This window comes from Capra hircus, chromosome 22 (assembly GCF_001704415.2).
Source record: "Capra hircus breed San Clemente chromosome 22, ASM170441v1, whole genome shotgun sequence".
In the NCBI taxonomy this organism is placed as follows: Eukaryota; Metazoa; Chordata; class Mammalia; order Artiodactyla; family Bovidae; genus Capra; species Capra hircus.
This window is the reverse complement of record NC_030829.1, coordinates 18,939,733-18,953,566: the sequence shown is the minus strand read 5'-3', so window position 1 is coordinate 18,953,566 and position 13,834 is coordinate 18,939,733. Positions and strand designations below refer to the sequence as shown.

General features: G+C 40.1%; 1 protein-coding gene and 1 pseudogene across 2 annotated transcripts in view; both read left to right on the top strand.

Moving 5' to 3' along the window:
* LOC108638584 overlaps positions 1-9,270 on the top strand; it is a 59,266-nt pseudogene extending 49,996 nt beyond the window's left edge.
* Positions 1-13,834, top strand: part of GRM7 (glutamate metabotropic receptor 7) — a 931,612-nt gene that overhangs the window by 423,596 nt on the left and 494,182 nt on the right. The window lies entirely within an intron of this gene.

The window sequence follows — 13,834 nt, the reverse complement described above, 5'->3', positions numbered from 1 at the left end:
ATCCATTTGTATTGTGTCTTCTAGAGTCAGTGGAGGTTGGAGAGACACATGCTTAAACCTAGAGTGTAGAGAACCAAGGAACAGGTGATCAGGTTGAGAAAGTAGGCTTTATGCAGGAATTCAAAACCCTAAAGGTCGAGAATCGAAATAGATAATACTGCCAAGAAAAGCAGACAGAGAATGAAAGCAATGGGAAATAGTATGAACCAGGGCAACTGGAGGGTCCACATCCTTGGTAGAAATGAACCTCCTATTCACCCTTGGACAAAGAGGCCCATTGGCATAGTCTTCTCATTCTCCAGGAAGAACCATACATCCAGTTTTTCCCAAGAACATTCCAGTTTCTGAAGTTGTGACCACAAATTTGAATCTGCGAAGACAAAGTATAAACAAAAAATTCTTGCAGCCTAAGTTGAGGCTGTGAACTCCTAGTTTACCCCTGGATATACTCTAAGACTAGGGGTGTTTGCCATCATTCCTTGTACCCTTCCATTTTATTTCAAGGAAATCTGTGTTGTACATTGAGTGTTTTGTTGCTTCTCTAAGAGCTTAGAAATAATCAGAAGGAAAGGACCATATGACAAAAGGGTCATTGAGGGGTAAGGAGAGTCTGGATCTTGGACACAGGTGCTGAGAGAGCAGAAAATAAAGGATATGGAAGTATGGTAATAAAGGATACGGAAATATGGTAATCAAGGTGAAGACTGAAATCCCCATGTGTTTTGTAAAGGTGTTTCACCAGACTCACTTAAGGTATGTGTGGAAATGAATGAGTGTGCCTGCAGCAGGTTCCAGATGAATAGTATTGGCACTGGTCTTGTCAGGCTGGAGCCAGATAGAGCAGACAAAGCTGACAGTGTAAATGACCCATTTGTGGTCACAGCTCTTCATCCACTCATTTGGAATCTCTTTTATCCCTCTTTTCTGCTAGAGCATTTGGATAGCAGCAGGCACTGCCTAATTGGAATTCATGGTATCACCGACTCGATGAACATGAGTTTGAGTGAACTCCAGGAGTTGGTGATGGACAGGGAGGCCTGGCGTGCTACGATTCATGGGGTTGCAAAGAGTCAGACACTGAGCAACTGAACTGAACTGAGCGACTGAACTGAACTGAACTGAACTGAAAGAAAGCCCAACTTGGTTGTTTGATACATTTTGCACTTTTTAAAGAATGTTATTTTATTTGTGAAGCAGAGGTCTTGGAAACACCCAAGCCACATGGAGGAGCCGTGTGCCTCATAGGATGTTAGAACGAAGGGGGAATCCGGGAGAAAGGGTGTGGCTGGAAATCTACAGGGAAGTGGTCACTGGAGGTAGTCAACAGCACTGATCCTTCACTGTTTTTCATGGGGAGAGCTCTGGTCAGCGGTTCTGATTTCCAGCAGTCACAGAACGTTAACCGCACAAAAGCCCCTTGAGATGCTCCACTATGCTCCTCTCATTTTGCTGATGGAGAGGTGAGACTTGGAGATGAACTGAGTCTCCATGAACAGAGGCTGCATCTTGTTCTCTGCATCCCAAAGCCTGGGGCTAAGGATCTGCTCTGATTATGGGTACCATAAGCAGTGGAGTCTCTGAGATGAAAATCCAGACTCTGCCAGCTTCTAGCTCAGTGACTTCTTGGAGTTGAGTGCACAGCTCTATAAACTGAGGATTACTGTGATGACTGAGTGTGTGAATAAATGAAAAGCTCTTGGCACTAGATGTGTCAAAATATATTAGAGTCACTCTTTGGAGCTCAGTTCCCTTACTGCCAAGTAAAGGTAGCCCAAAGTGGTGAATGTGTTTAAGGCAGCTTGCACTAAACCTGCCAGTGAATGGAGAGTCAGTGACTGTTTACTTGATTATTAGTGAACAGTTAATAATTTTTTTTTTGCTTTCTGTTGGATCTGTATGTATTTTTCCCAGTATGTATTGAGAATATTCATGTAGTGACTGGTGAAGAGACAGTTGTTCAAATTTAATTTTCAAATTACTGGTATGCTTTTCAGCAGGCACCTTTTCCTTTTCTAGGTGAATGGGCAGTTGGGTATTTGTGAATTCTTTCCCAAGAACTCAGGCCACATTCACATAAATCCTATGCTAGATAGGGGATCAGAAATGATACAGCCCAGCTGCCTCTGTACTAGGATATAACACTCTAGCTATTTATGAGCATAGTTGGACTGGAAACCATTTTAGTCTGGATTTTTCAACTGACTTCAGATTAAATTAAGGGCAGACCTTTAAAGGGAAGTGCCTATATGGTTCTGGAGAAGGAATCGGTAACCCATTCCAGTATACTTGCCTGGGAAAACCCATGGACAGAGGAGCCTGGTGGGCTACATTCCAAATGGGGTCATAAGAGTCAGACATAACTTAGTGACTAAACAACAACAGTCTGTTTGTGATTTACTTATTAAAAAATAGAAACAATGTTTATAATCTGCCAGACTACTCTTCTACAATCATAACTCATAATAATCCTGTTCAGTTCAGTTCAATCACTCAGTCATGTCCAACTCTTTGTGACCCCATGGACTGTAGCACGCCAGGCCTCCCTGTCCATCACCAACTCCTGGAACTTGCTCAAACTCATGTCCATAAAGTTGATGATACTATCTAACCATCTCATCCTCTGTTGTCCCTTTCTCCTTCTGCCTTATCTTTCCCAGCATCAGGGTCTTTTCCAAGAAGTCAGTTCTTCACATCATGAGGCCAAAGTATTGGAGTTTCAGCTTCAACATCAGTTCTTCCATTGAATATTCAGGACTGATTTCCTTTAGGATGGACTGGTTTGATCTCCTTGCTGTCCAAGGGACTCTCAAGAGTCTTGTCCAACACCACAGTTCAAAAGTATCAATTCTTCGATGCTCAGCTTTCTTTATAGTCCAATTCTCACATCCATACATGACCACTGGGAAAACCACAGCTTTGACTAGATGGACATTTGTTGGCAAAGTAATGTCTCTGCTTTTTAATATGCTGTCTAGGCTGGTCATAACTTTTCTTCCAAGGAGTAAATGTCGTTTAATTTCATGGCTGCAGTCACCATCTGAAGTGATTTTGGAGCCCAAAATAAAGTCTGTCAGTTTCCACTGTTTCCCCCGTCTATTTGCCATGAAATGATGGGACCAGATGCCATGATCTTAGTGTTTTGAATGTTGAGCTTTAAGCCAGCTTTTTTCACTCTCTTCTTTCACTTTCATTAAGAGTCTTTTTAGCTCTTCACTTTCTGCCATAAGGGTGATGTCATCTGCATATCTGAGGTTATTGATATTTCTCCCGGTAATCTTGATGCCAGCTTGTGCTTCATCTAGCCCAGTGTTTCTCATGATGTATTCTGCATATAAGTTAAATAAGCAGGGTGACAATATACAGCCTTGACATACTTCTGTTAGATGATAATCCTGTTAGATGGATATTATTATTATCATTCACATTTTATCCATCTTTTAATTTCATGGCTATAGTCACTGTCCACAGTGATTTTGGAGCCTGAGAAATGCTCTGTGAGGCCAGGTGAGGTTACTGTTGCTGCTAAGTCGCTTCAGTCATGTCCGACTCTGTGCGACCCCATAGACGGCAGCCCACCAGGCTCCCCCGTCCCTGGGATTCTCCAGGCAAGAACACTGGAGTGGGTTGCCATTTCCTTCTCCAGTGCATGAACAGGGAAGGGCATTTGGCCATCTGATGTTGCTTTAGGACCCCTGAGCTAGACAGTGGTCAGTGCCACGTATGGGGCATTGTTTCCATCCTGACTCCAGGGTCGCTGGGTAACCCTCTGAGCCCTTTGTCTCCACAACAATGAAGTGAAAAGTTAGAAATGGTTTTAAAAAAATAGAAAAGAAAAAGAGATGGGCATGGGGAGAGAAGGAAGCTCTGATATATCTCAGCACAATGAGAGGACCAAAGGAAGGTGCGATAGGTATGATAATACTCTGCTGCTAAGTCGCTTCAGTCGTGTCCGACTCTGTGTGACCTCATAGATGGAAGCCCATTAGGATCTCCCACCCCTGGGGTTCTCCAGGCAAGAACACTGGAGTGGGTTGCCATTTCCTTCTCCAATGCAGGAAAGTGAAACGTGAAAGTGAAGTCGCTCAGTCGTGAACCCATGGACTGCAGCCCACCAGGCTCCTCCATCCATGCAATTTTCCAGGCAAGAGTACTGGAGTGGGTTGCCATTGCCTTCTCCTAATAATGCACTAGAAGAATGAAAAATACTAGTCTGTTGTTCAAGAGGAAAAACAGAATCTAAAATACAAGTTCAAGGCTGTGCTATTAAAACTCACTTTTTTCTGGCTAAAAATTTAACAATTCAGTACAGCAAAGTGTTACTTTTCCAAAGAAAGCATTTAGTTTGAATACACCATGCTTGACAATCACCTAAATTACTGCATGAAATTACAAGAACTGGTCTTGAACAATAAAACCATGTCATGGAACATGGAGTTTCTCAGTGGGGACAGAGGCTGCTGGAAATTGCTTTTTGCAAGGAAGCCCAAGTGACATCAGAAAGGATTGTTTGTGTGTGACTGGAGTTGTACCCAGAAATTACATGCAACAAACAAATCTCTGTGAATTAGAAATGCTTGAACATTGTTATTACTCACCCTTGAAAACCTTATGTAAGGAAAACAATGTGCCTACTTACTTATTTTTTTTTTTTTTTTACCAAACAAAATGATTTCTATTTTATTCTCTTTTTTCAATCCAGCAGAAAATATTCAGCTCAGGATTTTTGGCATGAACTCTGTGAAACCCAAAAAATGTATCTGTTTTATCAGTCTAAACAGAAACTGTGCATTGTATCACTTTCAAGTTGCTGAATGTACTTGAATCGCCAAACATAAAACTACATTCGCTTTTTAAACTTGAATAATTCATTTTTTTTTCAACAGAGGTAACTATCTCTTCTGAAAATAAGTTTTCTTCAATATCCAAATGTAACTTGAGCTTATTTTACATCCCCTGAACTGATCCTTTGACTTTGGAATTGTAGGAGACCCGTTTAGTGTCTTAACTGGCTATTTAATTGGTTTTGTAATAGCAGTTGGTAGTTTTCCAACCAGAGGGGAGATATTTGCTGAAATTGGGTATTGTTCTCTGGTGCTTTTGTCTGTTGTTTCAGGGAAACTCATAATGCTTATTGTGCTTTGGAATTTGTTAATTGTATTTTTTCCTTTTTTTGAGTAAAAAAATAAAATGAGAATAAGGTTGGAAATTGCTTCTTTGTGGAAAACTGAAATGCATTGATCGACACTGGCTATAGGAACTTAAAAGGCCCACGTTGATTTTGGCAACTATTGATTAGGCCCATCTCACTACCTTTGGTTAGCAAGGAGACAAGAAAGCTGACGTTTTCCTTGTTGTTTTTCTTTCTCTATTAGCAAAAAAAAATTCAGAAAGAATATTCTGTCTCTCATAAGGAAACCATGCTGTTACCACAAGGCCTTGAAATGTTAAAGTGTAGAATGGGTTAGTGAGAAAAGTGTATCAGTTGATATTCTAATGAGAAATCCAGAGGGGGTTAGAATTGTATTGTTCTGAGAGCTTGGTTTTGCAGAGTATGGGAAAGAAAGGAATAGACACTGGCCCGTTGGTTATAAATCCTCTTAAGGCTTTCCACTGGACCCTGTAGAGACTCCTCATGAACCCATGTCTCTCAAATGTTTTCCCCCTAATTTAGAGTCAGTCGTATTTAAATATAATCCTGCGATAATGGTGAAATCATGAGTCTCATACAGATTTGAAATGAGCCCATTGAAATTTTTATTTAAGTATTAACAGAGGACCCTGGGTGATGTTACAACTAGATAAGAGAAGAACCAAAGAACAGACAAATTTATAGATCAGGAGTACTGAAAGACATTTGCACATGGATGCAAAATTGACTAGGGGGAGGGGTAGTCAATAAAACTTCCAGCAGGTAAAACTTCCATATGTTCACATGTCTTTGGACTAGATTATTATTTCCTATTGCTATCAGTTATCTACGATTTGGAATTGTGACCTATCTCAAAAGAAATGAAAGCACAGAACCCCTGTATAATCAGAAGCAGATGACCTAGAAGGAAGGATGTTCTCTAAACTAGGCTGTCTTCCATGGAAGCATATGGTTTCTACTACAGTCGTATGGTGGGATCCATGATTCATTCTGCTCCTGAAGATACACCTACAGTTTAACGGAAAACTTTACCAAGTATGAAAAGAAGGGACCTGAACAAGAAAGCCAAAATGAACACTCTTGTATTCTTTTTTGCCTTTTTGTTGTTATTCAGTTGCTCAGTTGTGTCCTACTCTTTGCGACCCCATGGACTTCCAGGATCCTCTGTCCTTCACTATCTCCTAGAGTTTGGTCAAATTCATGTCCATTGAGTCAGTGAAGCTATCTAGCTATCTCATTGTCAGCCACCCTCTTCTTTTGTTTCTTGCCTTAAGCAACAGCAAAGATATTCTACCAGAAGCATAACTTTGCTGACTCTTATTCTTTCAAACTAAACGGTGCATCAGTCAACTCTTGCTGCTCATTAGAACCATCTGAGGAGCTTTAGAAAAACCTGATGCCTGGACCCAGCCCCAGATATTCAGTTTAATTGTTCTTTGTCACCCCCTGCATCTGTTTAGAGCTCCTAGGGTACTTGTAATACAAGAGCAGGCTGAGAACTATTTCCCTAAAGAGTTGAGTACCATTTCTCAGCTGTTTTCTCCTGTGATGATTTAGCCAAATTTGCAAAACCAAAGGCATTTAGGGACCAGGCTGATGATAAAAATGCATGAAGAAGACCTGCTTCTCCTTCTCAAAATAAAGTTGACCTTTCTGCTGCCTAAAGGGATAAGAGCAAAATCAGCCTTGGGCTGCTCTTTCCTGATCCAAGTCCTCTTTCTGTGAAACATCTTCTTCCCTCTTTCTTTCTAACCTTCCCTCCCCTCCACTTGGTCTTTTGCAGACTAACTCCTATCCTTCCTTTAGAATAATATTTCACAAACTTTAGCATGCCTTGGAATCACCTGAAAGGCTTTTAATGTGCCTACCCCTGGGTCCCACTCCAAGATTTTCAGATCCAGTAGATGTGGGATAAAGCCAGAAAAAGTTACATCATTGACAAGTTCCCGTGTGATAGTGATATTGCTTATATGGGACCATAAGCTGAGAACTGCTGCATTAAATCTTAACTTGTGATTTCTTCTTTGAAGGTTTGAAAATTGAATTAGCTCTTCACTGGCGTTTAGCTAGACTGTGCCTCTTGTGATCAAAGATGGTCTTTTGGGGACCATAGTATCTTTAGTGTGTATACTGAAGCATGGACAAAAAAGACGTTGGTGGATAAACATGAATGCTTAAGAAGCTATCATCTTAAGACATCAGTTTTTCTCAGCACTTCCTCATTTTCTTTGAGTTACTTTTTCCCAATTCTCAGTTTATTACATGGCTTCTTATCTATTCACAGATCTTCTCTGTGATACCTCAGCTTGGTTTAAAAATGGTTCCCTCTCCAAGTTGCATGTTCTTTATCCTCAGAGCTTCACAGCTTCCTCATCATCTGGTATTTGTTAGAAATTCAGAATCTCAGGCCTCACCCTGGGCTTCCCAAATTAAAATCATACTATGTTACAGTCTCCAGCTGAGCAGTACAGAGGACCACACTTCCAAGTTCAAGAAACACTCTTATCAGCCTAAATGCATCCTCAGTCTACCCTGTATTAGTATTAAAACAAAACAAAACAAAGCCACTTGAGCTAGTTGCTTCCTTTGTTTTCAGGGCCATCTTGGCTGAGTGCCTTTTGAATCTTACCACATTTGTGCTGCACTCTTGGCAGCTGATAACTGCTTCATGTATCCTTCCTGAGAGATCTGTGTTCCTGTTTTAACAGGGTCTTTCTCAGCCCCATCTAAAAGAATTAAGGAAGCAGAACTCTTAAATATTGTGACAGATTCATGGAGAAGACAGACATAGAAAACTGTAACTCATATACACATTTTATGGAAGAAAGCCATCTCTGACTGGTTAGGATACAATCATTATTCTTATACCCCAGCTTCATCTTATTTCCCCACTGTCATCTTTTTGGTCCTTCTCCCCCACCTCTTTCCTCTCTCCCCTCCATGACCTTTTCTCTTCTTCCTCTCATATTTTCAGACATTTTTACATTATTTTATAATGTAAAGCAACTCATTTGGAGTCTCAACTTTCAAATGACATAGGCCAGAGAACACACATAATCAATTTCCAGTCGAGTAACTAAGGCTAGAATGATGCAACCTTCTGATGCACTATCTGGAGATCATGAGTTTGACCTAGTCCTTTCAGGCTCCGGCCCTGGACACAGCAGTCATCACAGTGTTGGTGCCCAAGAAGAACCAGATTGCCATTTATGAACTTCTTTTTGAGGAGGTAGTGATGGTGACCAAGATGGATATCCACATGCCTAAGCACCCCGAACTGGCGGACAAGAACACACCCAACCTTCATGTCATGAAAGTCATGCAGTCTTTTTTTTTTAATATAAATTTATTTAATTGGAGGTTAATTACTTCACAAAACTGTATTGATTCTGCCACACATCAACATGAATCCGCCACAGGTATACACGTGTTCCCCATCCTGAACCCCCCTCCCTCCTCCCTCCCTGTACCATCCCTCTGGGTCATCCCAGTGCATCAGCCCCGAGCATCCTGTATCATGCATTGAACCTGGACTGGCGATTCGTTTCATATATGATATTATACATGTTTCAATGCTATTCTCCCAAATCATCCCACACTCTCCCTCTCCCACAGAGTCCAAAAGACTGTTCTATACATCTGTGTTTCTTTTGCTGTCTTGCATACAGGGTTATCATTACCATCTTTCTAAATTCCATATATATGCATTAGTATACTGTATTGGTATTTTCCTTTCTGACTTACTTCACTCTGTATAATAGGCTCCAGTTTCATGCAGTCTTTTAAATCATGAGGCCATGTGAAGGAACAGTTTGCCTGAACCACTTCTACTGGTACCTCACCAACGAGGGCATCCAGTGTCTCTGCAATTACCTCCAGCTGCCCCCTGAGATTGTGCCTGCCACCCTGCACCACAGCCATCCTGAGACTGGCTGGCCACGGCCCAAAGGTCTGGAGGGAGAGCATCCTGCAAGACTCACACAAGGGGAAGTCGACAGAGATGCCTACGAAGTGCCATGCCCCCTGACGCCGACAAGAAACCCAAGGCTGGGGCTGGGTCAGCAACTGAATTCCAGTTTAGAGGCGAATTTGGTTGAGGACATGGTCAGCCACCTCAGTAAAGTTGAAAGGGATTGTTTTGTGTTGAATAAACCTGTAGCCAGGGGGGAAAAAAAAAGAGTTTGACCTAAACTTCCCATGAGTTGCCACTGAGAATATAACCTTATGTCATAGGACTGTATTGGAGGGCATGTTTTAGGTGATTGCAGAAGATGACGCACTACCACACTATTAAATTTCTCGTTTCAACCACTACCTCTTTAATGAAATACGTGCATAAAAGTGCTTTTCCCTTTATTTTAAACACATTGCCTTGATATAAGAGAAAATGAACAACCTCTAACTTTTAGCGTCTCCCTTACAAAAGTGTGATTTCCATCCCAACACAGTTAATCACAAAAGGCTGGTTTGCTTGATTTTTCCCTTGATTCCCTGACAAGATGCACTTCTAAAAGAGTCTCCTGTGTCAGGCTCCCCTAGGCGGGAGCCTCTTTGTATACTAGACTTAATCTTTGCTGTACTCTGACTCCTGGTCTGACAAAGGACTTAGTGCATGCTTCATAACTATCTGAGATGAAAATTGCTGCAGGATCAATTCCTAAGATACAGGGCTAGAATATACCTTTAGAGTTCTAATTGTCAAGTTCTTTATGGGTTATATTTCAGACTAGCTCAAACCAAAAGTGAGGCCACATGATCAGTTACTCATCTTTTTGACCCGCTGAAATATAGCCCTAGCCCTTTTGATTTATAAATGCCTAAGAATTTTTGACTATTTTTTTTATTGTACCGTGAGAACCACATACACAGTATGAAGTATAGAAAAATACTTTGTTGGTATAGTAATGTGGCATATTAGTTATTATTATTGTTGTTATATTGTTGTTATGCTCAAGCATCACTGGTTTATTGTAAAAGTGTTGCCAAAAGGAGTGCAGGGTTTGGCTGCTCACTGCTCAAAAGCCAATAAACAGGCTAGGTTGATGGAAAGGGAAGTTTGCTTTATTTCAGATGCAGGCAACTTGGCGGGGAGGGCAGACATTTGTCCAAAGGCCAACACTCAAGCCCCTGCACTGGCAACCAGTGGGGCAAGAGCTTTTATAGAGCGAGGGAGGGCAGGAAGGGGGGGACGTGTTACATGCAGAGGCAGCACAGTCAGCATTTGTCTGAGGCCAAATCTCACAAGTGTTCCAGCTCATGTCCTGGGTGCACTGTGGTCACCACGCAGTTAACTTCTCCCCTGGTGTTTTAGTATCTATAAGACAGCTCAAAGGATGCGGCTCAGAATATTATCTGTAACCTTGAGGAAGAACTAAAGGCCCTTGGCCATGCTTAATGACTACATCGAGTCTCCTGTCACTTTTTTTCTTTTTTCCTGCATTTCTCTCTTCTCTGATTAAACTTATTCTTCGACTAAAGTTTTCCACAGACAAAAGGCAGGCAGAGGACATGATGGGGGGCAAGGGCCATAGGTTCCTGCTCCCTTACAAAAGTACAGCACCTTGCCAGCTTAGCTTACAGTTAGGTTTTGTTATGAGGGTTGTTTGGATTGAACTTGAACCAATGAAAGTCAATATTACAATTCGTAGTTAATCTACCACATGATTGAACTCTCATTGCTTGGGCTTCAATGAATATACAGACACAAGCAGTGTACATGTACACATGTGTGTGTTATAATATTTAATCTACGCATCCCAGGGCCTGGTCAATTTGACACATAAAAGGAACCATTACAACCCTAGAGTGCAATTTTATCCTCATGTTTTCTCCCACATTAAGTCTTTGGCTTGCCACCCTAATCTGGATAAGTGACTGCTGGAATGTTAGGTTTCATGAACCAGACAGTTTTCTAACAGAACAGAAGTGTGAGCTAGAAGGAGATTTCCAGTGCTTTATTTTGCCATGACTGTTTAAACCAGAATCTATTTCTATTTACCATACATATTATTTTGTAAAAGATGAGTATCCCATACTGGCCACATTTGATCAGAATGGATATTCTGAAACAGTCAGTAGTGGCCTGGGGTAAATATTCAAGTGGTATGAATCTAGCTGTCTGGGTCTATATCTATTCATTAAGAAGAAATAGTTGCTCCTATACATTTTAAATATTTTAATTGCATTGTCTATGTTATTATGGTTTTCTTTTAATAAGAGTTTAAAAAGGCATAAGTTGAGAGAGAATAAGATGAAGAGGAAAGAAAATGGACAGGAAGATATTGGCATGTTTTGCATTTTTTATAGTTACTAGCTAAGAAAGATGATTGTGATACATATATATTATATTTGAATCTCCTTTTTTCCACAGGCTATTATAACACAAAGTAATAATTGATGACTTTTCAAGATATTAAGAATTCTAAGTAATATATTACTGTGAGGACAAACACTTTTTTCTTTGATATCTTGTCTTTTTAATATTTGCCTTTCAGTTGTTATTAAATAGCATTTTGATTTCTAAACTAAGTTTACAATAGCATTTATATATTATGGGGAATTTGATTTACTTAGCAAAATTATTGTTAGCAGTGAAAAGATGCATAAATGCTACATTTAAGATATACTCAAAGTGATAAGGTCATGTTTAATAGAACATGCCCTAAAGCAATTTCCAAATAAAAAATGTTAATTAAGCAGTATTAGGCTCTTGGTTTGATTTTGTTTTTATCTTTAATTTTATCATGGTTAAACTAAATATAAAATAAAAATGAAAATTTGATAAACCCCAAAGTACAATTTGTCTTACTTGAGCAAACCAGTGTTCAGATAAATGAAAAAAGTATGTATATATATGATTATTAACTGAATAGTATTTTATGTTTAAAAAGAGAGTGACATCATTGCTTTAATTCAGCATGTTAAGCTTCTTAAAGGACCATCTCATTTCATTTTTTCTGTTCTTCATTCTAACTTACTGATTATTTAATATATAGACTTTTGGATTCATTTACTATGGATCTGAAAAGCATCCATTGAACACCAATTTACATAGGCATTTACTTATGTTAAGGACATATGATGAGTAAGCTGTGACTGCTGCTGTAGTATTGCCACTATCCAGTTGGTAAGACAAGTATAAGAGTAAGCTCAGAGCGTGTATGGCATGTGCCATGATGAAGTGTAAGGGTGAATTGGCAAGAATATTAGGAGAAAAGATATATTTAGAAAATAGGGAATTCTCAGGTCTTTGCTAAATGAGTTAAATATAAACTGAGTCATTTCAAAGTAAATAAGACATATCAAGTACTGCATTTTAGACTCTTTTGTTGACCATGATGGCTCCTCCATTTCTTCAAGGGATTCCTGCCCACAGTAGTAGATATAATGGTCATCTGAGTTAAATTCATGATTCCAGTCCATTTTAGTTAGCTGATTTCCCAGAATGTCGATGTTCACTCTTGCCATCTACTGTCTGACCACTTCCAATTTGCCTTGATTCATGGACCTAATATTCCAGGTTCCTGTGCAGTATTACTCTTTACAGCATCGGACCTTGCTTCTATCACCAGTCACATCCACAACTGAGTATTGTTTTTCTTTGGCTCCATCCCTTTATTCTTTCTGGAGTTATTTCTCCACTGATCTCCAGTAGCATATTGGGCACTTACCAACCTGGGGAGTTCCTTTTTCAGTGATGCTATGAAAGTGCTGCACTCAATAAGCCAGCAAATTTGGAAAACTCAGCAGTGGCCACAGGACTAGAAAAGGTCAGTTTTCATTCCAATTCCAAAGAAAGACAATGCCAAAGAATGCTCAAACTACTGCACAATTGCACTCATCTCACATGCTAGTAAAGTAGTGCTCAAAATTCTCCAAGCCAGGCTTCAGCAGTACGTGAACCATGAACTTCCAGATGTTCATGCTGGTTCTAGAAAAGGCAGAGGAACCAGAGATCAAATTGCCAACATCCGCTGGATCATTGAAAAAGCAAGAGAGTTCCAGAAAAACATCTATTTCTGCTTCATTGAATATGCCAAAGCCTTTGACTGTGTGGATCACAATAAACTGTGGAAAATTCTGAAAGAGATGGGAATACTAGACCACCTGACCTGCCTCTTGAGAAACTTACATGCAGGTCAGGAAGGAACAGTTAGAACTGGACATGGAACAATAGACTGGTTCCAAATAGGAAAAGGAGTACGTCAAGGCTGTATATTGTCACCCTGCTTATTTAACTTATGTGCAGAGTACATCATTAGAAATGCTGGGCTGGAAGAAGCACAAACTAGAATCAAGATTTCTGGGAGAAATATCGATAACCTCAGATATGCAGATGACACCACCCATATGGCAGAAAGTGAAGAGGAACTAAAAAGCCTCTTGATGAAAGTGAAAGAGGAGAGTGAAAAAGTTGGCTTAAAGCTCAACATTCAGAAAACTAAGATCAAGGCATCTGGTCCCATCACTTCATGAGAAATAGATGGGGAAGCAGTGTCAGACTTTATTTTCTTGGGCTCCAAAATCACTACAGATGGTGATTGCAGCCACGAAATTAAAAGACGCTAATTCCTTGGAAGAAAAGTTATGACCAACCTAGATAGCATATTCAAAAGCAGAGACATTACTTTGCCAACTAAGGTCCATCTAGTCAAGGCTATGGTTTTTCCTGTGGTCATGTATGAA